This window comes from Cucumis melo, chromosome 3 (genome assembly GCF_025177605.1).
Source record: "Cucumis melo cultivar AY chromosome 3, USDA_Cmelo_AY_1.0, whole genome shotgun sequence".
Lineage (NCBI taxonomy): Eukaryota > Viridiplantae > Streptophyta > Magnoliopsida > Cucurbitales > Cucurbitaceae > Cucumis > Cucumis melo.
Window position 1 is genome coordinate 25,969,862 of NC_066859.1, and position 26,729 is coordinate 25,996,590.

Genomic DNA, 26,729 nt, shown 5'->3' on the forward strand with positions numbered 1-26,729 from the left:
GAGGGACGATCGAGCTTTTGCCGTCAGATCCACCGCCCTGGTAGGAGCGATCGGGCACCATCGTCATTTGGAGAGGTGATACTGCCGTCAGCGATCCAACTTCTATCGGGGGACGATCGAGCTTTTGCCGTCAGATCCACCCCCTGGTAGGAGCGATCGGGCACCTTCGTCGTTTAGAGAGGTGATACTGCCGTCAGCGATCCAACTTCTATCGGGGGACGATTGGGTTTTTGCTGTCAGATCCACCGTCCTGGTAGGAGCGATCGGACACCTTCGTCCTTTGGAGAGGTGATATTGCCGTCAGCGATCCAACTTCTATCGGGGGACGATCGGGCTTTTGCCGTCAGATTCATCGCCCTGGTAGGAGCGATCGGGCACCGTCGTCATTTGGAGAGGTGATACTGCCGTCAGCGATCTAACTTCTATCGGGGGACGATCCGGCTTTTGCCGTCAGATCCACCGCCCTGGTAGGAGCGATCGGACACCATCATCATTTGGAGAGGTGATACTGCCGTCAGCGATCCAACTTCTATCGGGAGACGATCGGACTTTTGCCGTCAGATCCACCCCCTAGTAGGAGCGATCGGACACCTTCATCATTTGGAGAGGTGATACTGCCGTCAGCGATCCAACTTCTATCGGGGGACGATCGGGTTTTTGCCGTCAGATCCACCGCCCTTTATAATATATGGACCAAGTCATAAGCGTAGTTCAATTGTTTTTTTCCTACCATTCACCATTTAAGCTCTTGTGGGCTAGGAGCACCATGCAGTTTAGGCTCTTGCGATAAGGAGATTTGCATATTTAGCAACTTTTATTTTCATCAAGAATTTTCTCATCTCCTTCGTTTATGGGATTGGTGAAGATAATGAATCTTGGTTTCACGGTCAAGGAACCTTCTGTATTTATGTCAATAGACAATTTCCTCTTCATGCGTGATGGGACACGACTGTGAATCTTATCGTCATCATTTTCTTCATGAAATGGTTTTGCCTTCAAACTTTTCATCTCTCTTTGTTGTTGATCGTTTGTCATCTTTAGACGATCAAAAGCAGATGTTGAAGGTCGATGTTTCTTCGATGTGGAGATGCTTAGCCTTTTGAAAGCTGAAGTTCGAGCGTAAGTAGACGTTGGACATTGGTTTTCTTCTTTCTTCGTGGCCATACTCAATCTTTGAAAGACTGAAGATCGAGTAGTTAAAGGCTTGATACGATCAAAGACAGAAGTCCTTTGCTTAATTTCATTTGAATTGTCCATTTCTTCATAAGAATCATATTTGTTGTCGACTTCTACTATGCTGGTAGTATGACATGCAGTGACTTCTAGTATTTCTTCTGGATGATCCTCAAGGAAACTTCTTGGGAGGAATTCTGCCAAAGTTATCGACCGTCGAGGTTGGAGGAAGTCCTCGTCTTTTCCTTTGATGGGCTTAGGCTTCCACATCTTCTTGTTCCTTCTTCCCTTCTTTTCATGGGAAATGTTTACTTTTGAATGCTTTTGATGGAAGTGCGAATTCGTTTGAACGGAACTTGTTCGTCTCTCTTTTTTATGAGCCACGCCTATCCATTCTTCACCCTCATCCTCACTTGGCTCTTCTTTGTTTTGAGAGTTCGACGTCATGGTCTTTTGTTGGAATCGAACAAGTATAGGTTCGAAAGTTCCAAATTGAATCAAACTTTCCCTTTGATCATAAAGCAGTATTGATAGCGGAACACTTGAAGTCATATTAACTGCAACATGATTTGTTTGAGCTACTTCATCAATATCCAGCTCAATTATATTTTCACGAGCCAACTTTAGAATTAGCTCCTTTAACACGAAGCACTTTTCAACAGGGTGACTAATGACCCGATGATACTTACAGTAGTTAGGATCATCTACTTTTCCTGCTTGCTCCGGTCGTTTACATTCTCGCAACTGAATAAGTTGCTTATCTATTAATTGCTCCAACATGTCTGCAACATCAGAGTCAGGAAAGGGATAAACTTTTTTCTGTCTTTCTCTAAGAGTTGGGCGTCTCTTTTCATCGCCATCATGATTTCTTTTATATTTTGTTTCTTTTCTTTTAGAGAAAGATTTCAATGGAGTCTCTTGGACAAGCATAGACTCGTTTAAGACATTATTTGCAATCTTTTTAGTGTCATTGATTTCATTCTTGTCACTCCTTGCTCTTTGAACCAAGAAATCTTTTGCTCCTCTGTTAGCTGTACTCAACTCCATATCATGGGCGCGAGTTGCCAATTCTTCAAACGTGCGAGGTTTTATTCCCTGTAAAATATAGAAAAGTTCCCAATGTATACCTTGGGTGCACATCTCTACTGCAGATAGTTCTGTGAGTTTGTCTTTCCAATACAGGCTTAGAGCTCTCCATCGGTTTATGTAGTCGATGACTGGCTCTCCCTTTCGCTGTTTTGTATTTGTTAACTCCATCATGCTGACGACATGCCTAGTGCTATAAAAGCGGTTGAGAAACTCTATTTCCAGTTGCTCTCAGCTATCAATTACTTCTGGCTCTAGATCAGTATACCACTCGAAAGCATTTCCTTTTAAGCTTCGAACGAACTGCCTGACTAGTTGGTCTCCTCTTGATCCTGCATTTTCGCATGTTTCAACAAAGTAGGCGATATGCTGCTTTGGGTTGCCCTTTCCATCGAATTGCTGGAATTTTGGAGGTTGGTACCCAAGTGGCATTCTCAAGTTGTCGATTCTCTTAGTGTACGGCTTAGAGTACATGAAAGAAGTTTGCGGTGGTCCTCCATACTAAGCTCTAATGGAATTCGCGATCATATCCTGTAGCTGCTGAACTAAGAGAGAAGCAACAGAGACTGATTGTTGTTGTGGTTGGTTTTCCTGCACTACATTCTTCCCTTTATCAGTAGCTTTGACAACAGGAGTTTGACTTGACTCACCAGTTTTGCAAGCCTTCATTTGATCTTTCAAAGCGGCGATTTCATGATCTCGCTCCTCAACAACTTTCATTAGGAAATTTATTTTTCTCTCCATCTCTGCCATGGTTGCCTCAGCTGTCACATTTACCATCATGACAGACACTACTTCAAGGTGTGATTCTTTGTCTGATAGATTAGAAGCAGGCGTAGAGTTGTTGAACAAAAGATTATCTCTGATGATGATCCCGCCTTTAGGAGATTCTATCAGTTGTTCCAAACTTTTCTTCTTGAGAACAAAACCTTGTTCTTGTTCTTGCATGCTTCTCTTTAAGTGACTTTGGGTGACAAGTCCAATGTAAGAGTCACTTGCAACAGAAGATTTAGATGCAGCCTTATTTGTTGCCATTGATTTTCTTGTAGTTGGATGACGAGAGAGAGATGAGAGGTAGAGAGGTCCCACCGGGCGTGCCAATTTGTTCACACGAGATTTCTGAATAAATTTGATTCGTGGAGTTGAACTTGTGTTGATGTTGTATTTATGCTGATTTGATGCGATGTGGTTCGATCTTTAGAATTTGATCCTCTGATTCTCTCTCGTCTGGATGCTTACGCTTGATTTGAGGAAGCGAAGCACGTGATGTTCTTGAAGTTGGAGTCTTAATTTGGGACACATGCCAATTTTTAGTTAATCTCAAATATAATTATTTTAGTAAATGATGTGGCAATTTGTGATCGGTTCCAAAATTTCTTATTCAACAAATGTGTTTGAGGGAAGGGTTTATGTGGATTTTATGATAAATTTTTTTTGGAGAAAATTTATGGATTGGGTTAATAGTTTTTTTTATGTGGTATAATATTTTTTAAATTAGATTGTAAATATGAAAAAAAATTATTGCATACTTTTTTACGAAAGCGTCGAACCCGTCTTATTGCAAATAATTTGTTGTATGTGTAATGTTATTAAATTAGTACAGACAGTTGTCCAATTTAAAATTAATTTCTGAACATATTATGAAAATTTTATTAAAATTCATTTTTTAGAAAGACAAATTAATTATTTTGTATTTCTAATCGGCGATAGCGATGTCCTCCTATATTTAACATATATAAATAGCTGCTATAACGCTTTGGGAAAATTGTGACTATTTTCCTTAATTTTAAATAAACATTACGAAGGAAAAAAATAGTTCTTTACAATAGGAAATGCATAAACAGTCAACATCATACAAAAAAAAAAAAAGATAAGGAAATAATAAGCAACCCAGATCCGTAGAAACATAAACTATCTCGTGATGTCTCGTAGGAGAACTCTACAAAAGCACTCCCTCTCATCCTTAGACATGAGTACGAAACCCCGAAGGTCGTCCATACGAGACAGAAGATGCCTTTGCAATAGCGCCTTATCCAAATTCGTAAGTTCTGGCATCTCACGCAATATGCGGAAGAATTCCATGCGCACATGGTTGTCATTTGCAAGGGTGCGTGCAGGCCACTCTGCAATCATCCTGAGTTGCTTGTTTGTTTGGTCGAGCGCCAGATGTATGGCTTCAACTTCCAAGTCTCGCTGACTTCCTCTCTTCCTCTTGGATCCACTCGATCCGGTCCTACCCTCTGAAGCGCGAGAAGGTCGAGATGCACGTACATCGTCCTGCGAGAGGTCAATCCCCTGGCTGTACACGGGCGGGAACTCCTTGTTTTCATCCCTCATATCAAATCTGTCATATCTGCCAGGCTCGTTAGACCCCACGTCGGCGAATGTCTAGGCGAACCGACCCGTCGCCCTATCGCGACCGAAGACATATGTAAGTTCGTCGTAATACGGGATGGTCTGTTCAGGAGTCCCTTCGCTGCAGGATGCGACTGCGGGGAAAAAAATATCACGTATAATTACTGATTGAAAAATTATTAAGTAAATGTACATTGTGAACGTTGTATGACGTTTATATTATTATATTTAACTTAACCCAATTATCAAATAATTCTTTCTCTGCAATGATACATTTCTCTTCATCGTTCCATCCAAAGCCACTGCTCGTTCGCCCCCGCATTTCGACAATGGCCTGGAATGTTCGCTTCAGTGTCTTAATTCTACAATCAATTACAGTCGTTGCTCAACCAGATAGTTTCTCCACCATCATGCGTACCAACTGCGCAAGGTAACCTGGGCGGAACGTACCATTATCTGATTTCCATCCCCTCATTGACACCAACTCCATTAAAAATTCCACAAGAGTGCCCTCCTCCTTCGTCCAGACATGTCTCGGGACACGATTTGAGGTTGACATACTGAGAATGACAAATTATAAAAAATACATGGAGTACGTTAATAATTTCACAATTTCACATTTAACAGTTAATAACAAAAGGTACACGTACATTTCATATGCAACACCCGAAATTACTTTTTACAGTACATTTTACACATGATAGAAATTCAACATTACAATCGATGACTTGTAATGTAAAATTGTCTTATCTAAGCGTTACACAACTACCAATCAGTGAACATCGATTCGACTAGTTAGTCACGCCACTGAGACCACTCGTTTGTTGTCTCAATGTAGTGAATGTCTTCCGAAGCGGTGCTCATCGCGTACGTTGAGTCCCCCTCGTCCACGTCGTCAACGTCCTCGCAATATATCATTTCCTTGTTGATCAAATTGTGAAGCAAGACACATGCTAGTATGGTGCGACACTGGACTTGCAGATGATAGTACAACTTCCCACGAAGAATGGCCCAACGACCCTTAAGAACACCGAACGCGCGCTCAATGACATTCCTTGCCAAGGAGTGCTTCATGTTGAAGTACTCCTTTGGATTTGTTGGCGCATTTACAGCACCACGCCACTCTTGCAAATGGTACCGCTGGCCTCTATACGGGGAGATATACCCCTCCGCGTTTAGATAACCCGCATCGCACAGATAATAATATCTTGTTATTTAATCATTTGTTTAAGCGCTTTGAATAGGTAAGTAGGAAGCGACGATGTTTTATTATAAATAAGATATACCCTTTGGCACTTGTAGCCCATTTTCTCGTGAAAGGGCATCACGTAGGATCCACGAGTCTGCTGCAGATCCTTCCCAACCGGCGAGGACATAAACGAAATCCCCTTTCGTGTCACACACCCCCAGAACGTTTGTGGCAATTCCCCCCTTACGTGTTCTAAATGTAGGCCGATCTTCTGCGGGGACGTTGACCTTTATGTACGTTTCGTCTAACGCGCCAAGGCAATTCTGCAGGTTCAAATAAACACGCTGAAATAAGTGCGATGTACGTAAAGGTCAAATACAATGAACTTCTATCATGCCCACCTCGAAACACTTCCAACGTTGATCATTACATTTATTTGTATATACACATTATAAACCGAACAATATTTAAAAAAAACATGGTTAATCGCGATGTTCTACATAAGACAAAAAACATGGTTAATATTTGTACATAAGACACGATATAAAAGGTAAAAAAATAAAAGAATATTACATATACATACCTTATATGACGACAAATATTACCCGAAATCAACATTTAATTCGTAGCCTCAGAGTTCTGAAACCATTCAAAATAATGAATAGAATTCCATCGTAGTGGACACATAAAAAATAAAGAAGTAAACATGAAACGATAACAGACAAAGAAGGAGAGAAACATATAGCAAAATGAGGACAGAAACGTATAGCAAAATGAGGACAGAAACGTATAGCAAAAGGAGGACACAAACGTATAGCAAAAAGAGGACACAAATGTATAGCAAAAGGAGGACACAATCGTATAGCAAAAGGAGGACACAAACATATAGCAGAGGACAAAAACATATAACAAAAGGACACAAACATATAGCAAAAGGAGGACACAAACATATAACAAAAGAAGAACACAAACATATAACAAAACCAAATATGAAACATATATGGTAACTTAAATGAAGAATCGACAAAAAAAAATGAAGAATTAGCAAAAAATTAAGGCAGATTAAATGAACAGAATTAAAAAAAAAAAAAGATAACTTACAAAAGAGAAGATACAAACAGAGACAACAATGGAGTGAATGAAAATAGGAAACATGGTTATATATAGGAAAAAGATGGGGCAAGTTGGGAGGGCTTTAATGGAGGCAAGCCAAAAAATAAACAAGAAAGCATACAATGTAAACAGATGGAAGAGACAATAGTATGCAGCCATATAATTTTGAACCCAAAGGATGGAATGAACAATACTATGGAAGAAAAGTGTGTAAAGAACTTCAAACAAATGTTGTGAATACGAAATGAGGCAAGACCCGTGGTATGAAAACAATGCAGCAATGTAAACCAATGTAAAAGGTAAGCAAATGTTATCAAAACAATGTAAAATGTAAAGCAAGAAGATAGAATGGAAGGCCAAAAGAAGGTACAACAATGTAAAGCTAAAGCAATAAGATAGAATGGAAGGCCGCAAAAGCATGGATAACCCGTTTACATACATATATGAAAAACACGAGTGCTAAATTATTTCAATCAACACAGAACAAAATGCAAACAAATACCAAAATTCCAAAAGAAATAAGTTTGAATTGAAAATGGAAACTCATCATTGGCTAAAAAAAATTGGATTCAAGACTCAAATACCTCCCTACCAAGCTCCGTCGACATCCAATGGCAGACAACGGTGTGAAGTTTTTGTCTTATCAGTGAAGGGAATGACCAAATGGCAAGCGAAACACCCAGCCGCAACAATAGAACCGCGAGCGGCAAGGAGTAAATTACAGGGTCACCTTCAATAAAATGACTATGGAGGCAAAACCCTAGATTCCAAAAGGAAATCGTGTTTAGAGCCAACGATGTCGAACAGTCGGCTTCAACAAACACGAAAAACCTTTCGGGAGTGAGAGAGATGGATGAGAGAGATGCAGATAAAGATTCGGCGTCACGAAATCGGATTTCATCGCGAAAACGCAACGGACGAATGAATGAAGAAAATATCGACAAAATGCGAGTTAGGATCCATCGATTTTGCATGCAGATGGATTGAGGGAGAACATAAAACGATAGAAGGAGAAGCTGATTTCATTACAGAGAAGACAGAACGAAAGAATAAAAACTCGAAATTGATTTAATGAGGGAGAAGACGAAACGAAAAAAGGAGAGCTCAATTCCTTAAGGGAGAACACAGAAGAAGATTTAACACGGGTTCAACACGAAAATTAAAGAGATGTATCGCGGGATTGAGAGGAACGCCAAAACCGGGTTAACGAAATGGGGAATAGACGTATCGCCGAATTAAGGGGCAGACGAAATTGGCCCAAACAGGGGTTAGGGTTGGGCTAACCTAAGCCCACAGTCCCAACCCTAACCCCAAACGGGCCCTAAGTGTTTTATCTTAACCCTGAATAATGTAATTAAGGCATTTTTGTCTTAAGCATGTTAACATCTAAATTAGTTTAGATGCATCCAAAGTAAAATCTCGATCTTTTCTTCCGTTGCACTGGTATGCTTTCCATCAGAATTATAGTAACCCAACCCGTGTTTGGGGAAAAGATCATAAACGTTGTTTTAGGGTTATCATAACCTTTCTTCCTTCTCTCTCCTTTTTAAACCTTTTTCAATTCCTAATAACCCTATCTTTTCAACTCTCCCATAAAACTATCTTTCTAAACTCTTCCTCCAAACACATGTTATCCCTCCATAATCCAACCCTTCCACCAAACGACCCCTCAAATAAAAGGACACAAACTAATTATATAACTTTTAGGGTCAAAAGATTTACAAACATACACTACAAGAAAATATGTACTTTCCTATGTAGGAGCTCTATCGGAAAAGGTTAGCAAGCCTAACTCAACATAAGGCAACGTCGATATATGGTAATTTAATAGAAAAATTACAGACTTGTCCTGACGTCACGCATAACAATGTCAAAAGAAGTTTGTAATATTTTTTTATATAAGAAACGTCAAATATAAGAATAAGAAATGTCACAATAAACGATAATAACACATAGATTTGAGCTATCTAAAAAAAAATAAATTACACATCTAATCTCCAATAAATGAAATTAAACAATAGAGCCAAAAGACTATCAAATAAAAAGAGAGACAAGAAAGGCAAAAAGATAATTCATGATATGATCCCAAAAGTTAACTACTTCAAAAAGAAAAAGAGTAACAAAAGAAAAATGCACCAGTAATATGAACAAAACAAAGAAAGAAAATAGAAATATATGATAAACCCACAATTGTCAAGAGAGTTAAGTTAAACAAAAAAGACTCTAAAAAGCAATAATGAAACAGACAAATAAATATTTAAAAGAGAATAAGCGAACAAAAGAGAATAAGAGAACACAAAAAGACCTACTAAACCATCTGCACAATATCTAACAAATCAACAAGATCAAGAGAAGTGAAACTAAAAAGATATCACATACAATAAGAACAAAAAGAAAAAAAAAACGAAACAATTAAGATGAATATACCAAAAAGAGAATAAGCGAACACGAAAGTACCTACTAAACCATCTGTACAATATCTAACAAATCAACAAAATCAAGAGAAGTGAAACTAAAAAGATATCACATACAATAAGAACAAAAAGAAAAAAAACGAAACAATTAAGATGAATATACCAAAAAACACAAAAGATAGTAATAATATTAAAACAACTAAGATGAATTTACTAAAAAGAAACACAAAAAAACACAGTAATAATAAAAAAGTGAAACAAAAAAAAGCAAAATAAAACAAGATTAAGAATAAAAAAACAACACAAAGAGAAAAGGGCGGGGAAATATTTAAAACCATCACAGAAAAGTAGTCACTCGCTGGAAATATCAACAATATTGTCTAATATTTGGTGACTATTTTTGGAAGACCCACAGATTAGATTAATGGGCCAAATATCTTCAAACACAGAAGAAAACCCAAAAGTAAACCTCCCACCCAAGCTTGTCAGCTATTGGGCTTTGGTTCATTGTTGTAGCTGACTTTGTTGGGCTTGGGCTTATTTAAGCCCAACAAGAAAACTGAAGAAGTTTACTTGACAATCAACATAATAATAATAAATCTAACAAATCGATGTAGAGGTGGAATTGAGAAAATAATACACAAAAGTGAAATCCCACAATAGAAGAGTGATTTTTTCTAACAACCGTAGAACAATATAAAACAAATTTACTGTAAGAATGTAGAAACAATCACCAAAAAAGAATAGGGTTATAGTTACTGTAATCAAGAAGAAAATTAGAGTTATAGTTACTGTAAACAAGAAGAGATAATGTTAGATATCCTAACACGGTTAAGATATAATTAGAACTCACGTGCTTACAATATAATAGAACTCACCAAAATAATGGAGAATAAAACAAAGGAATGTACCAAATACTTAAATAGAGCCATACAAAGAAGAAGAGAACATTCCAAAAAAATTAACGATGTATAAAATAATTGTAAAACACACACAAAAAAAAGAAGAATCTGCGGTGCCAAAAGAAAATAAAATACTAAAAGACAAAAACAAATCAATAATCCATAAACTCAAATTCTCAAATTATAAAATTAAATAAATTAAAAAAAAATTACCAAACCTAGTCATGAAACAATAGAATCCATCATCCTCACAATAAAAAATAATCAACAACTATATGTACAATACCCAACAAATCGACCGACTAAACAATAGTGTATATGAAATATAATGTAAGAGGTGAAACTAAAAAGATATCACACAACAAGAAAAAAACTGGAAAAAAATGGAACAATTAAAAGGAACATAGTAAAAAAACACCATACAAACCATAATTTGTACCGAACCAATAATAATAATAATAATATAATTAAAGGGAAACAAAAGAACACACCCGACGCAAAATTGGCAAGCTTAAACTACAAGATTAAAAATAATGTTATAACTATAAAAGATAGACCAAACACAGACAAAAGGATGAAAAGATAGACCAAACACAGACAAAAGGGTGAAGATATTAAAAACCATCCAAAAAGAATAAACTATACATCCAATCCAAATTTTTAACAAAAGCAGTAGAACAACAGCAAAAAAAAAAAAAAAAGTTCAACCATCCTACAAGTTACTAAGTTTGAATGTCCCCTAGTCCCAATTGTTGAACTTAAAAAAACAGCAATAAAGAACAAGAGATGTTAAATAGAAAAATAAAAGTGAAGAGACAGACAGAACAAAGGAGAAAATAAGTGAATTGCACTCTAAAAGGCAATAATGAAACAAAAGAAAAAAATTCTTTAAAAGAGAATTAGCAAACGAAGAGAAGAATCAACGAGAAAAGAAACAAACATATACCAACACAAAGAAATTATCTTCTAGAAGAAATGTTATACCAACAAGAAAAGAAACAAACATATACCAAACAAAATTTAACTAGACTTTTGTTTCTTTGTGCCATGTCCAAATGTTATAGAGTCCAGTAAGATTAGGATGTACGTAATAAGAAATGTCATAGTAAAGGATAACAAAGCATAGAGAAAAGGTGAAAACAAATTGAGCTATCCAAGAAAAATAAATTACACATCCGAACTCCAAGAAATGAAATAAACAGTAGAACCACAAGACTATAAAATAGAAGAAACAGTAGAACCAGAAATGAAATAATCAGTAGAACCACAAGACTATCAAATAGAAGAAACAGTAGAACCAGAAATGAAATGAACAGTAGAACCACAAGACTATCAAATAGAAGAAACAATAGAACCAGAAATGAAATAAACAGTAGAACCACAAGACTATAAAATAGAACCAGAGATGAAATGAACAGTAGAACCACAAGACTATAAAATAGAAGAAACAGTAGAACCAGAGATGAAATGAACAGTAGAACCACAAGACTATTAAATAGAAGAAACAGTAGAACAAGAAATGAAATAAACAGTAGAACCACAAGACTATCAAATAGAAGAGAGAAAACAAAGGCAAAGGGTGAAAGAAATATAATCTAGACATGATCCCAAAAGATAAATAAAATAATCTACTTAAAACGAAAAAAAAAAAGTAACAAAAGAAAAATGTACCGAGAATATGAACAAAACAAAAGAAAAAAAATGTACCAAATACACAGAATTCAATCAAGACAGTTGAACAAAAATGGCTCTGAAAGCAATAATGAAAGAAACAAAAATAAATCTTTAAAAGAGAATAAAAGAACACAAAATAATATAATCAATAACCATAAGCACCATATCTAACATATCAACAAAATCAACATGAGTGAAACTAAAAAGATATCACACACAATAGGAAAAAAGAGTGAAAAAAATGAAACAATTAAAATGAATATACGAAAAATCACAAAAGATAATATTGGAACAATTAAATGAATATACGAAACATCACAAAGAAAAATAAAACAAGAAGATTAAGAACAATGTTCAAACTAAAAGACAACACAAAGAGAAAAGGGCAGAAATGTTTAAAACCATAAATGAAAAATAAATTACACATCCGATCTCAAAGCAATCAATGAAATGTATGATCCAAATTTTCAAAAGATAATACCCAAATGCATAAATAACAATGAAAAATTTAAAAATAGCAGTAGAAAAACAAACATGAATAAGAAAAGGCAAGAAAAAAAACAATTCAACCCTTGTTTGAGTGTTCAAGGTATGAATCCCCTAATCCCAAAAGTAGTACTTAAAAAACCATGGACAAAACAACAAGAAATGTTAAGTAAATGAGAAGAGACAGAACAAAAGAAGAATAGAACAAAGAAGAAAATTAATGAAAAATGTACTCTAAAGGCAATAATGAAACAAAAAAATAAACCTTTAAAACAGACTTAGAAAATAAAAAGAAGAATCAACAAGAACAGAAACAAGACCCAAACGCAAAGGGTTCAAGAAGAAACGTGTTAATATTTTGTGCCAAACAAAACTTAACTAAAAGAATAAGAAATGTCACTATATAAAAGAGAACAACACATGGAGAAAGGGCCAAAAGAATGTCAAATAAAAGAGAGCAACAACAAAATGCAAAAGGACCATGATATGATCCCAAAAGATGAATAAAATAACCTACTTCAAAAAAAATAACAAAAGAAAAATGTGTTGTTATCCAAATACACAGAATTCAATCCGAGATTTGAACAAAAATGGCTCTGATAGCAATAATGAAAGAGACAAAAATAAATCTTTAGAAGAGAATAAAAGAACACAAAAATATATAATAACCACAAGCACGATATCTAACATATCAACAAAATCAACATAAGTGAACAAAACAACATAAAGAAACAAACATACACACATAAAACAAAGGGAAGCATCAACAAGAAAAGAAACAAACATATACATAAAGAAAGTATCTTCCAGAAGAAATGTGTAATGTTTTGTACCAAACAAAATTTAACTAAACGTTAGTTTCATTGTACCAAACGAGTTATAGAGTCTCAAATGTTATAGAGTCACGGATTTTCCAATGAGATTAGTCAAGATGCACGTAATAAGAAATGTCACAATAAAGGATAACAACACATAGAGAAAAAGTGAAAATAAATTGAGCTATCCAAGAAAAATAAATTACACATCCTATCTCCAAGAAATGAAATAAACAGTAGAACCAGAAATAGAACCACAAGACTATCAAATAGAAGAGAGACGAAGGCAAAGGGTGAAAAAAATATAATCCAGATATGATCCAAAAGATAAATAAAATGATCTACTTAAAAAGAAAAAAAGAAGTAACAAGAGAAAAATAAAAAGTAACAAGAGAAAAATGTACCAAGAATATGAACAAAACAAAGAAAAAAAGTGTATCAAATACACAGAATTCAATCTGAGAGATGAACAAAAATGGCTCTGAAAGCAATAATGAAAGAGACAAAAACAAATCTTTAAAAGAGAATAAAAGAACACAAAAAGATATAATCAGTAACCATAAACACCGATATCTAACATATCAACAAAATCAACATAAGTGAAACTAAAAAGATATCACTCACGATAGGAAAAAGGAATGAAAAGAAATGGAACAATTACAACGAATATACCAAAAATCACAAAAGATAGAATAATATTGGAACAATTGAGATGAATATACCAAACAAAATAATATTAATAATATAGAAAAAGTGAAACAAAAAAAAGAAAAATAAAACAAGAAGATTAAGAATAATGTTCAAACTAAACAACACAAAGAGAAAAGGGCAGAAATATTTAAAACCATCAATGAAAAATAAACTACACATCCAATCACAAAGCAATGAAATGTATGATCCAAAATAATGTTACATCAAATGCATAAATAACGATGAAAAAATTAAAAATAGCAGTAGAAAAACAAACACTAATAAGAAAAGGCAAGAAAGAAAAACAATTCAACCCTTGATTGAGTGTTCAAGGTATGAATCACCCCTAATCCCAATAGTTGTACTTAAAAAAACATGGGACAGAACAACAAGAAATGTTAAGTAAAAGAGAAGAGACAGAACAAAAGAAGAATAGAACAAAGAAGAAAATTAATGAAAAATGTACTCTAAAGACAATAATGAAACAAAAAAATAAATCTTTAAAACAGACTTAGAAAATAAAAAGAAGAATCAACAAGAAAAGAAACAAGACCAAAACACAAAGGGAGTATCTTCAAGAAGAAATGTGTTAATATTTTGTGCCAAACAAAATTTAACTAAAAGAATAAGAAATGTCACTATATAAAAGATAACAACACATGGAGCAACAACAAAATGCAAAAGGACCATGATATGATCCCAAAAGATAATAAAATAACCTACTTCAAAAAAAAATAACAAAAGAAAAATATACCAAGAAGAATATTTAACAACACAAAGAAAGGGAAAAAAAAAACAAAGCATCATATACACAAAATACAATCCACAAATGTTAAGAGAGTTAAACAGAAATGGTTCTAAAAAGCAACAGACAAAGTTAAATAAAAAAGAATAAAAGAATACAAAAAGCTTTTTAAGAAAATATTTTCTATATACAATAATATTTGTACACGACTAACAAAAATAAATTTATAATAATAATAGGAACAACCAAACAAAATAATAATATATTAAAAACAACAAAATAAATAGTAGAAGAACCCGGAAAAATAAAACTAGAAGGAATAAAAATGTCACACAAAGAAAAGAAGTTCGAGAGAAAATGTCTTTGGAATTTTCTTTTCGAACATTTCATGCAAGAGTATTTTCGCAAAAATATTTAAAACAAAACATTTGAAAAAGAGAAAAAAGTCAGAAAATATTTTCGCAAAGGAGGATTTTTACACAAGCAAAACTGAAGAGAAGAAAGTTTGAAAATATGCTTAGGAAAGAGTTCTATTAGAAAAAGCGAATGGAAGAGAATAAAGTTCGAGATAATATTATTTTATAAAAAGTTCCTTAAGGTTTCTAGACAATTTGTGTCGTATGGGCACCAGACACGCTTCTCTTTGCAAATGAATAAAGAAGATAAAAAGTTTGGAACGAGAAATGAACAAGAAAAAAATTTTGCAAAAAAGAAAAAAGGATTGAAGGGAAAAAATGTTTCTGAAGGAGATATTGAAAGTTCTTTGAGAAATCCGTCTTCAAAAAACCTACAAATGAATGTTTTTGGATAGAACTTCTGCGAGAGTTTTTGCAAAAATAAAAAATAAAAAGAAGAGAAAAACGTTATATAGAACTTTTGGCAAAATTTTGAAGAAAGAAAACTTTGAGGAAAGAAAAAACAGTTTGGAAAATTTCATGAAAATTTCGCAAAAACAAATTAGGAAAGAGATTAATTAAAACAGTGGGAGAAAAAAGAGATATTTTTGGAAAATACGTTAGGAACGGTAGAAATTTTTGGAAATATTATGAAAGAGATTAATTAAAACAGTGGGAGAAAAAAGTTTGAGGAAATGTTTTTGAAAATTTCATAAAAAAGTATTTTTGCAAAAACAAAATGAAGGTATCAAAATATTTGGGAGAGAAAAAAGTTACAGAAAATATTTTGGCAAACAGAATTTTTAAACCATGGAAGAAAGTTCGAAAATATGATTTGGAAAGAGATTTTTTGGCCAAAAAAGAAGATTTGAGACAATATCGTTTTGTAAAGAGGTACTTGAAGTTTGTTTGACCGTATGTGCCGAATGCATGCTTCCTTGCAAGGCGGCATCTTCCGCGCACCGAGTGCATGCTTCCTTGCAAGGCGGCATCTTCCGTGCACCGAGTGTATGCTTCCTTGCAAGGCGGCATCTTCCGCGCACCGAGTGCATGCTTCCTTGCAAGGCGGCATCTTCCGCGCACCGAGTGCATGCTTCCTTGCAAGGCGGCATCTTCCGCGCACCGAGTGCATGCTTCCTTGCAAGGAAGCATCTTCCGCGCACAGAGTGCATGCTTCCTTGCAAGGCGGCATCTTCCGAGCACCCAGTGCATGCTTCCTTGCAAGGCGGCATCTTCCGCGCACCGAATGCATGCTTCCTTGCAAGGCGGCATCTTCCGAGCACCCAGTGCATGCTTCCTTGTAAAGCGGCATCTTCCGCGCACCCAGTGCATGCAGCCTTGCAGCGGCATCTTCCGCGCACCCAGTGCATGCTGCTTCAATGCTAAGTGACGGACACAACGGCAAACACCCTCCCTCTCTTCTAAAAAGAATGTTTTTGCAAAGAACAAGGAAGAATTGGAACCTGAAATAAACCAGAAGAATTTTGCAAAAACAAGATCGAAGAGAATTGGAAAAATGTTTTTGAAAGCTTTTTGAGAAATCTTTTTTGAAAAAATAGTAAAAAATTTGTAAATTCGTGAAAATTTAAAAGAAAAGTTTGAGATAAAAAATTTTAACAAAAGTTTATAAAAATTTGTCATTTAAATTCGTGAAAACAACATTAATCAAAATACATATATGAAAAATTCCAGAAAATGAAAAAATGAATGAAAAAGAGAAATTACATTACATGTTTGTCATTGAAAATTATAGAATACTGTGCAACCCATAAGTCAGAATCAACCGGAAACACACAAATTTTGGCAATTAATTTGTGTAGATGAAACCCAATAGGTCGAAACAACAAAATACACAACAATACAAATAAAAATCAGATAGGTCATCAATTAAATTCACTACTTCGACCTACCAAACTAATATGCAATAATGAAAGAAGAAGAGGGGAAAAATATGCGTAATGAAAGGGGAGAAGAGGGGAAGAATATGTAGTAATGAAAGGAGAAGAGGGGAAGAATATACAGTAATGAAAGGAGAAGAGGGGAAGAATATGCAGTAATGAAAGGAGAAGAGGGGAAGAAAAATGGTACATGGAAGACGGAAGACACATTCGATCGTTGATTATTATGATAGCGGCTTGCCTTATCAGGTCTTCATCGACGATTGCCGTATATACAAGATTTTCACCTACTAGCCGTTGCCAGTCTTGCATTATATATTGTTATTTTCTAGAGTAAAAATAAATATTGCAACGGCAAATTGAAGACAAATTCATTTCAATTACATTCAAAGAAAAATACAGTATTTAAAGTCTTAAAAATAACTACCCACTAACATCATGACCCCAAACTTTCTCCACTAACATCATGACCCTAAACTTTCTCCACTAACATCATGACCCTAAACTTTCTCCACTAATCAACATGACCATAGACTTTCTCCATGATTACAAATCATGAATGACTAATTCCTAAGAAATAGGAACAAACTTGAACTAAATTAACTTAACAAAGATAAACACACATAAGCATGTTTCAATCCTAAAGCACTTTCTTAACACTCCTCCTTGCTTTAGGAGTTGCAAACACCAAGTTTTGACCTTAGAACTCGAACTTGCAAGTAGGCAACGGTTTAGTTAATATGTCTGCAACTTGATCTTCTGTTTTGCAGTAGACAAGAATCACCTCTCCACTTTTCTGCACTTCCCTTAAAAAAAATAACTTGATGTTAAAATGTTTAGTCTTCTTATAAAACACAGGATTATGAGAAATAGCAATAGCCGCTTTGTTATCAACAAGAATCTCCGTGCTTTTCTTCTGCTCCAGATCAAGGTCAAGTAAAATTTTCCTCAGCCATAAAGCTTGATTGGCAGTAGCTGTTGCAGCAATAAATTCTGCTTCAGCAGTGGATTGAGCTACAATCTCTTGCTTTTTCGAGCTCCAAGAGAAAACACCAGAGCTAAGAGTAAAACAGTAACCTAAAGTGCTTCTCATATCATCAATGGAACCTCCCCAATCACTATCAGAAAAACCAATCAGTTTGAACTCCTTGCCCCTAGTGAACTTAACACCAAAATCACTTGTGCCTTTGACATATCGTATCACTCTTTTTGCTGCCTTAAGATGTAATTCACTTGCACAATGCATGAAACGAGACAAAATACTCACAGCATTCAAAATATCAGGTCTTGTTGCTTGTTGCTGTGAGATACATCAAGCAACCAATTAAACTCCTAAAATATCCTTCATCAACTTTGTCAACACCATCTTCTTTGCACAACTTCTCTTTTTGATTCATTGGAGTGCTTACAGCCTTACACTCATCCATCTTAAACTTCTTTAGTATTTCCTTTGCATATTTTTTCTGACAAATGAAAACTTCACCTTGCCCTTGCTTGATCTCTATGCCAAGGAAGTAGGACATGAGCCTGAGATCTGTCATTTCAAACATCTTTATCATCTCCCATTTGAAATTTTGAATATGATCTGCATTGTTTCCTGTAACCAGTAGGTCATCAACATACAGTGAAACAATAAGAATGTTAGTACCATTGTGCTTAACATATAAGGTTGATTCTGATAGACTTTTCAAAAATCCCAAGCTCAGTAAATGTTCATCAATTTTGCTATACCAAGCTCTTGGAGCTTGTATTAAACCATAAAGAGCCTTCTTGAGAAGATAGACTTTATTTCTTTCACCTTGCTTCTCACATCCTTCGGGCTGCTCAACATAAATTTCTTCTTGTAAGACACCATTCAAAAAAGCTGATTTGACATCCAACTGATACAATTTCCACCCCTTTTGTGCAGCTATTGCAAATAGTAACCTGATTGTGTCCATTCTAGCAACAGGAGCAAAAGTATCAGAGTAATCAACACCAAAGATTTGAGCATACCCTTTAACCACAAGCCTGGCTTTGTGCTTGTTAATCGAGCCATCAGCATTAAGCTTGGTTCTAAACACCCATTTAACTCCAATTACCTTCCTATCTTGAGGTCTGTCAACAAGGATCCAAGTTTTGTTCTTCTCTATCATTGACAACTCCTCCTCCATTGCAGCTATCCACCTTTGATCTTTCTTTGCTTCTGCATAGTTTGCAGGTTCACACACAGCAACATTGCACCTTTCATAAATATCAGAAAGCAACCTTGTTCCTCTCACGGAAGCATCATCTACTATTTCATTCTGCTTGTCATTTTCCAAGGTCTGACCTTTCTTCTCTGCATCATCAAAGTTCCACTCTTCATCTTCCTCGAAGTGAACATCCCTGCTCACGACAATCTTTCCAGTTTGTGGCTGGAAAATTTTATAGGCTTTGCTGATAGAACTATAGCCTATAAAGACACCCGGTGAAGCTCTCCTATCAAGTTTGTCACGCTTGCTCTGTGGAACATGAGTGAAACACAAACAACCAAATACTTTGAGAAATTTCAATGATGGTTTGTACCCATACCATGCCTCAAATGGTGTCTTTTCCTTCAATGCTTTTGTGGGAAGCCTATTTTGAAGAAATACAGCTGTATTTGCTGCCTCTGCCCAAAACTTCTTTGGCAAACTCTTTTCATGCAACATGCATCTTGTCATCTCCATGATGTATCTATTTCTCCTCTCACTAACTCCATTTTGTTGAGGAGTGTAAGGAGTTGTAAGTTGATGTTTTATGTCTGAATCTTCACAAAACTTGTCAAATTCTGCCGAAACATACTCCTTCCCATTGTCAGACCTTACCATTTGAATTTTGCAACCACTTTCATTTTCAACTCTTGTCTTGAACTTCCAAAAGACATGAGCAACCTCTGATTTAAACTTCAAGAAAAAAATCCAGCACATTCTGGTGAAGTCATCAATAAAAGCAATATAATAGAGACTGCCTTTTAAAGAAGGTGTTCTCTGAGGACCTGCAACATCTGTGTGAATGAGCTGCAATTTTTGAGTGGCTCTCCAAGATGACTTGGGAAATGACTTCCTATTTTGCTTTCCAAAATGACACGCTTTGCAGCTTGAGATTTCTTCACTAAGCTTGGGAAAATCAAGTGCCAACTCCGTTAGTTGTAGCAGCCCTTGATGATGATAGTGACCGACTCTTTTGTGCCAAAGCTGTGTTTCATCTTCTTTGAGAGCAAAAACAGATTGCTCCTCCTCTAAAGGATTAAGTGAAAAACTTTTTCCTTTCATTTTTACTTTGAAAATATCTTGATTTGCTGCATCCTTAATCAAGCAATATTCATTTTCAAAAGTAACTTTAAAACCTTTTTCAATAAGTTGACCCACACTCAACAAATTTTGGTTAATGTCAGGTACAAAAAGAACATCATGTATATGTTTTGTACCTTTACAACTGGCAATCGCAATAGTCCCTTTTCCTTTGACTGAGATGTAGTCTTCATTGCCAATTCTGACTTTGGTGATATTTGTTGGCTTCAGATCTTTAAACAACTCCTTGTCATGAGTCATATGGTTGGTACATCCACTGTCAATCAGCCAGCTTTCATTTGACTCACCACCCACGAAGCATGTTGCCACAAACAATTGATCCTCCCCCTCCTCCTCCTGATAAGCAATTTTGGCCTCTACACCTTGTTGTTGATTATTGTTCCTGCAAATTACAGCTTCATGCCCCATTTGGTTACATTTGGTGCACTTGGCGTTTGGTCTCCTCCAGCATTTAAAAGGAGGATGACCCTGTTTATTGCAATGTGAACAGGGAGGATAGGATCCCTTCTTGACTCCTGCTTTGTTGTAAGTTGAAGATTCTCTAGTAGAAATTTGATTCTTCTTGAAAAACTTCTTCTTCTTATTGTTCCTAACGTTCTCATGATGCTTCGCTGGCAAGGCTCCTTCAACAGCACCTTCTTGCCTCATGGCTCTTCTTTGTTCCTGCGCTTGCAAAGCATTGAGTATCTCTGCAAGAGTGATTTGAGTCAAATCTTTGGTATTTTCTAAGGCAGAAATAGATGCCTCGAATTTTTCAGGCACCGATACAAGAATTTTTTCTACAATTCTTGAGTCCTTGAACACAGAACCAAGTAATCTGATTTGGTTTGCAATGTCCAATAACCTAACAGAATACTCTTTAATTGATTCTGTTTCCTTCATCTTCTGCAACTCGAATTCTCGAATCAAGTTTAGCACACGCATTCCTTTGATTCTTTCATCTCCCTCATATTCTGACTTGAGATAATTCCATATCTCATATGCTGATCTCAGAGTCATAATTCTAGTGAAGATAGTAGATGAGACTGCAGCAAACAGACATGCCTTTGCCTTGGATTTCTTTGTCTTCTTCTCCTTTTGCGCTTTGATTTGTGCCATGGTAGGATTGTCTGGAAGAGCAGGAATTTCATAATCCTCTTCCACTGCTTCCCAAATATCCAAAGCTTCCATATAAGCTTCCATACGAACTGCCCAAACTTGGTAGTTATCTCCATCAAATATCAATGGAGAAATTGAAGTGAAACTAGAACTTGTTATGGCGTCCATGACACAACAACTCACACTCACAGATCCCTTAAGAAGAGAGCTCTGATACCAATTGTTATTTTCTAGAGTAAAAATAAATATTGCAATGGCAAATTGAAGACTAATTCATTTCAATTACATTCAAAGAAAAATACAGTATTTAAAGTCTTAAAAATAACTACCCACTAACATCATGACCCTAAACTTTCTACACTAATCAACATGACCCTAGACTTTCTCCATGATTACAAATGACTAATTCCTAAGAAATAGGAACAAACTTGGACTAAATTAATTTAACAAAGATAAACACACATGAGCATGTTTCAATCCTAAAGCACTTTCTTAACATATATAATGGTCTTCGCCCACTTGCCGTTGCCAGTGATAGAGCAGGAACTGCTAGCAATGGAGCGGTGAATTCAAATTTCAAATAAAAAAAAATAAAAACACATTAATTGTTTAATGGTTTTCGTTATAAAGACATTTAATAATAACTAAATGGGTCGGGTCGGTCTTTTGCTAAAAACCGGTCCGACCCGGTTCGAAATGTCATAAAATAATCGATTAAAAAGAAAGGGGGAAGGGAGCAATGGGCGTCCTTATCTGAAAAAGAAGCATAACCCAACCAAGAAGCTTCTGTGGTCGCGGCGGCCGAAGCGGTCGAACATGGTTCGATCGGCGGCGAAGCCATTAAAAGAAAGGAGATACCAACATTCAAAACACCGTCTCTGAAAGCCCGCTGCCATGGTTGAAGAGAGATGGAGGAGGCTGAAAAGCGAGAGATGAGAATCATGGTTGAAGAGAGAGGTTGAAAAGCCAGAGATGAGAACCATGGTTGAAAAGCGAGAGATGAGAACCATGGTTGAAAGAGATGGAGTGAACCAGAGATGAGGGATGGAGGGAGGTTAAAAAGCGAGAAATGGGTTTAGGGTTTCATTGAGAGAGAACCACCGGAAATATTAACAATATTTTCTGATATTTGATGACTATTTTTGGATGATGAAATGCATGAAGACCCACAGATTAAAAGGTCATACATTGGGCCAAATATCTTCAAACAGCAAAGAAGGCCCAAGCTTGAAGCTAATATTTGGGCTCAGTATATAAAGGACAGCCAACCTCATTGTTTGATCACACAAAGACAAAGTCATGGCTCTTCAATGGAAGACTTATAATAACTTTATGGCATGCTCGTATCCAGAATTATGGCAGAAGTGCAACAACCCTTTTGTCAGAGAAACTTATGTTATGCTTCTTTTTCAGAGAAACTTATGGCAGGCTCGACCGCTTCGGCCGCCGCTACCACCTTCTTTTTCAGATAAGGACGCCCATTGCTCCCTTCCCTATTTCTTTTTCTTGTTGGGCTTAAATAAGCCCAACAAAGTCAGCTACAACAACAACAAACTTCTTCAGTATTTTCGTCCTAATTGTTTCATTTTTTTTTTCTCTTTTTGTTCCTGTTGTTGTACGTGATATCTTTTTAGTTTCGCTTATGTTGATTATGTTGATTTGTTAGATATTATACAGATGGTTACTGATTATATTCTTTTGTGTTCTCTTATTCTCTTTTGATGTCTTATTTCATATGTTTAGAGTCTCTGTTCATTAGTTTAACCATATATTTTCAAATAAATATTTAGGTATGTTTGGGGAAGGGTTATAAAGGGGAGAATTAGGTTATACATATCCAACCATGGGGATGGATATAAGCATAGTTTTACCCTTCAAAACCTTTCTTAACCCTTCTTTGGCTCTTCCTTTTTTCTTTTTTTTTTTTCATTTATAATTTTTATATTTATGAGTTTTGTTAATCTTAATCTTTTTATTTTAAAATCATAACATTGAGTTATGAATTTGGTATAGTTACATTATTAAAATTTTAACTTTTTTCTTTATTCTAATTAATTTATTGTGATTACACAATGAAATTTTTAATTTAATTATGTTCGAATTCATATCAATATATTTGTGAAATTAAAATTTTAAGATCAATCTCACCCTCGTATTTTGTTAATTTGCTTAAACATCTAAGTAATGTCAATTCAATAAAAAATGGTAACATTCTAACAAACAAACTACCATAAATTGATTACAACAATTAGAAAACTATAAGGACTATTCGATTAAATTAAACATTAGTGGGTGCGTTTTCTCTATATTTTTTCACTTTCATAATGTTATTCTGGTTATTAAATTAAACTTGGTTAAATGAACATAACAAATCTTTTATTATAGAGTTGTAGGTTAACGAATTTTTTATCCAATAATAGTTACATAATGATTAAAATAAATATTTTGAAAATATATAAATCATCGTTTAAAAATATTATTTTAAAAGTATACTATAATAAATTAAAGAGAAATCTAAAACTAGTTTCATTATAATTTTTCGTTAGAAAACAAACTATGGTTGGTAAAAGCATTGATTGTTATTTTTTGTTTTCGGTACGTCGTATTTTCAATTGTTATTTGCACTTATTTACATGTTTATGAATTGTATGCGTGTCATATTCATAAAAAACAATTTATTGAAACGTAATGTATACTTTAAAAAAATGTTAGAAAATGAACATTTGTAGTTAAATAAATTAAGACATTGTTTTACGAAAATTTGGACGATTTGATAAATTAAATATACGAAATTCATGTATTTGATTTAAAATATGAAATTTATAAACAAAAAAAAATTCACACCTTACTCATTTGAAAAATGTTGAAAATGAACGTCGTATTTAAATAAATTGATAAATTAAATATACGAAATTTGTGTATTGAATTAAACCATTTGAAGATAAATTAAATATATAAACTATGGTATATACACAAATTATAAACTATGGTTGTTTTACGAATTTTGGTAAATTAAATATATATATATATATATATATATATATATATATATATATACACTTTTTAAAATAGAAAAAGTCCAGATGACCACCGTGTAAAATGCAAAAAATGTTCCATCAACCACGTCGTCAATAACGCGTGTAATATATTTATAATCGTTTAGATTTGGTTATTGTTTGATATGGCTACATGATCTTTTTTTTTATACAATTGTTTATTTTTTTACACGATAATTTATATTTGGCTACTCCAATCTAAATGATTTTTTTTAATATAAGATACACGATATTTTAGATTTTGCTATTTTTTGTACTGATGTAAAAAAAGAAAAAGAAAAAAGACGATGGAAATAAATTGTAGAAAAAAAATAGGAAAAAGGAAAGACGAAATTGTAGAAAGAATACGATGAAAGAAATAGCAGAAGACAAATCGCAAAAGAAATATGATAGGACAAACTTGAAATATTTAAAAAATGACTAATTTTATGGATTTCGTTATACGAGTCATGAATAGTAATAGTTTTGTGTTTCATTACATTTATGTAAGCTTTCCATAAAAACGAATTTCACAACACTACCTACATAATCATTTTCCAAACACATTTTATCATAATCCTTCATCAAATACATCTTATCAACACTTTCTCCATAACCCTTCCTTCAGACATATTTTATCATAATTCTATATTTATCATAACCTTAACCCTTTATAACCCGATCCTTCCTCAAGCGATCTTTTAGTATTTTCCCATATGAGATGTTATCATCGTCTTTTTAAGTATAAAAAATTAATATTCACTCGTTACATTGGAATTTTCCCTACGCCAAAAGAATAGTAAAACTAAAACATAATTGTTATTATTTTTGGATTAATTTTATTTATCAGTACAATTAATATTAATTAACAATGTTAACGTTTTAATTGATTATGAAAACACCCGTATGTTATATAGACAATCAATCTTAATTAATACCATTCATAATTACTATTTCATTTTATCACATTTAATATAAAGCTTATTTGTCATTACAATTATAATGAATAGTTTTTTGTAGCATTAAAATTAAATTATTTACATTTCAATATTATTTTCTTAGTGTAACGTACAAACATTGATCTATATACTTTTCTTAGACAATTATTTATTTTTATTCATTAATTAATTGACATAACACTACATTAAACCATACCCACATTTTAGTTAAGATTAGAATATCATTTTGGTTATTTTGGTTATTGTAGGTAAATTATATTCTATGTTTGTCATCTATACTTTAAATGTAAATTTTTTTGATTTTGGTGTATTTCACTAAATCCTTAACTTAATTTAAAGATTTTAGCATATTCTATGTAAACTTTTTTTTTTTCAATAAAGTTATTATTATTATTATTATTTAATATATTTCGACAAGAAATAACTTCTCGTAGTAGAATAAAGAATTGTAATTTTACGAACCTTTGTAAAGTTACGTATTTACACAATTTTAAGGGTTGTGTTCATTTAAACCATAAACTAATAATTGTATTAATTCAATCCTAAATTTTTTAGGCAAACCCTAATTAGTAATTGTATCAATTTAAATTTTGAATTTTCATACATATACCAACTTTAATAAGAGTATTTTAATGTTCAAGCTAAAAATTCAAGGTCTAAATTGGTAGATTTATAAAAGTTTATGGCCTAAACTGATCCAGTTTAGATTAAATTTAATTTAACCTCCAAAGTTTAGAGTTTAAATTGATATAAACTCCAAAATTTAGGATTATAAATCCAATTTTTTTTTAAGATTATTAGAATCAAATTACAAATTTACGAGGAAAATTAGCGTTACATTTGCAATTTAACCCATTATTTCCAATCGTGGCCCTATTTCTCATTTTTGCAAAATGATCTGATGCTTTTGTAATTGTTTATCGTGTCAAGGCAATGATGAGTTTGATAGTCACTTTCATCCACTTGTCCATCACACTTGCAATAAAATCCAACTATTTTAGAAATTTGAATAGCTGTAGAAACTTGCCTTCATCAGTGTCTAGTAATTTTAGTTCTGATCCTTCTTCTAAAGTTTGAGATAATTATTTCCTATTATGTTCTTCAGCATTGATTCGGAAATTGGAAAGAAATTAGAAAAGTTTAAGTTGACAGCCAGTACTTTTGATGGGGCTGTAGGGTTTTGAGCCCAATTATGGTCACAGAGAATTGGGACAACCTAATCGTTTACTTGTTTGATGGGCATCCAAATATTTTAGGATTAAACGAATTGTCCTATACCATTAATTAAGGTTCAAATAAGCTAACCCATAAACTCACAATATCAAAAAAAGAGATAAAGAATACGAGGCAGTTTTACGATAATCAAGCAACTTCTTCATATAACTCTT

General features: G+C 34.1%; 1 long non-coding RNA gene across 2 annotated transcripts; it reads right to left on the reverse strand.

Annotated features, from left to right (window-relative positions):
- Positions 1–4,033: 4,033 nt before the first annotated feature.
- Positions 4,034–6,379, reverse strand: LOC103488415 (uncharacterized). Of its 2 annotated transcripts, XR_007819458.1 has the most exons (3): positions 5,901–6,379; positions 4,853–5,174; positions 4,034–4,748 (listed from the first exon to the last, which is right to left on the reverse strand). It is a non-coding gene; the product is annotated as an uncharacterized LOC103488415 (long non-coding RNA). The 2 variants fall into 2 exon arrangements; XR_007819457.1 differs by having other exon boundaries at positions 4,034–5,174.
- Positions 6,380–26,729: the final 20,350 nt, after the last annotated feature.